This window comes from Ursus americanus, chromosome 19 (assembly GCF_024610735.1).
Source record: "Ursus americanus isolate L20-20 chromosome 19, mUrsAme1.1.p, whole genome shotgun sequence".
Lineage (NCBI taxonomy): Eukaryota > Metazoa > Chordata > Mammalia > Carnivora > Ursidae > Ursus > Ursus americanus.
The window spans coordinates 9,620,411-9,621,608 of NC_142145.1; the positions used below are offsets into that span (position 1 = coordinate 9,620,411).

At 55.8% G+C, this 1,198-nt stretch overlaps 1 protein-coding gene across 1 annotated transcript in view; it reads left to right on the forward strand.

Annotated features, from left to right (window-relative positions):
• Positions 1 to 1,198, forward strand: part of DSEL (dermatan sulfate epimerase like) — an 11,246-nt gene continuing 10,048 nt past the window's right edge. The window contains exon 1 of the mRNA XM_045790245.2: positions 1 to 381. The gene's annotated coding sequence lies outside the window, so the exon portion shown is untranslated. The remainder of the gene's footprint in view (positions 382 to 1,198) is intronic.

Consider the following 1,198-nt stretch of genomic DNA (forward strand, 5'->3'; position numbering starts at 1 on the left):
CCCTCCCCGGGCCGCGCGGCCGGAGCTGGCACGGAGGAGCGGCGGCCGCGGCGGCATCGCGGCCTGGGGACGCCAGCTCTCCGCTGGACTCGGCGCCCGCGAGAGCGCCCATCGCGCGGGGACCTGCCTCCCGCGGTGCGGGGCTGCCCGGAGCGTCCGGCGTTCCCCGAGGGCGGGCGTGTCCTCGCGGCGCGGGGCGGGGGACCAGAACGGGGCCGCAGCCTGTTGGAGCGCGGGGGGGGGTGCCCTGCCCCGAGCGCGGGGAGCTCTGCGGGGGACGGCGCGGCCGGGCTCCCTGTGCGGAGCAGTTTTCTCGAACTCTCCACCTCCTCCTTACTGGGGCCCAGCGCTGCCGGGAGACCCCGTCCACATCTGCAGAAGGTAAGAGGACTTGGCCATTTAGGGGTCGCTTGTCCCCAAATCACAGCCAGAGGTCGAGGCTGGGGAGCGGAGGATGGGGGCGGCACGTTCGTAGGAAGCGAACGAAAAAAATGCAACAGGCGGGGCGGTTCAGGAAACTCTGGCGTTAATGTTTCCTACGGAGAGGAGACTTGTCCAAGACTGAAACTTGGTTAGGTTCTTCAAAACCGAAGACGGGCAGAGGCGACGCTGCACCTTAGTCTGGGTCTGAGCTCCCTCTGGTGGCCTCTTGTAAGGATGGAAGACGAGGCTACAGGTGAGGTTGGAGCGCCGTTGCTTGCTCCCACGCATTGTCATGATTTCTCCTTTGAGAAACGTGACTGGTCTCAGTAGTTTCCCATACAAAGGCACCTTTTGATCCCATAAAAGCTGATCCCTCAACCGAAATCAGAAAAGGTCCTTTCAACTCCTGTCTTTTGTCCCTGAGTCCTATGCAGCCAAAACAAGAATGATAGCAGGACTCGTCTCTGTGTTAACCGCACTTGAATAAAAAACACGTTAAATGAGTAAAGCAAGCCACAGTTAAAACAAATGCTGCCGGAAAGTTGAATCTTGCAGCTACTTGTCATCTGCCACCATTCATTGTTATCCGAATATGTGCATTTAAAAGTATAAGAAAAAAAGAATCACTTGAGCTGACTTATATTGTATTCAATTACAGATTTTATCGTGATTCTAAAATTTCTGTCAAGAGATTGTAGAACATTTAAGTCATCAGTTCATGTCCACTCCCAGAATATCTGTAGCCTCAGAGAATTTCTTTTTGTTTTTCCTCCAG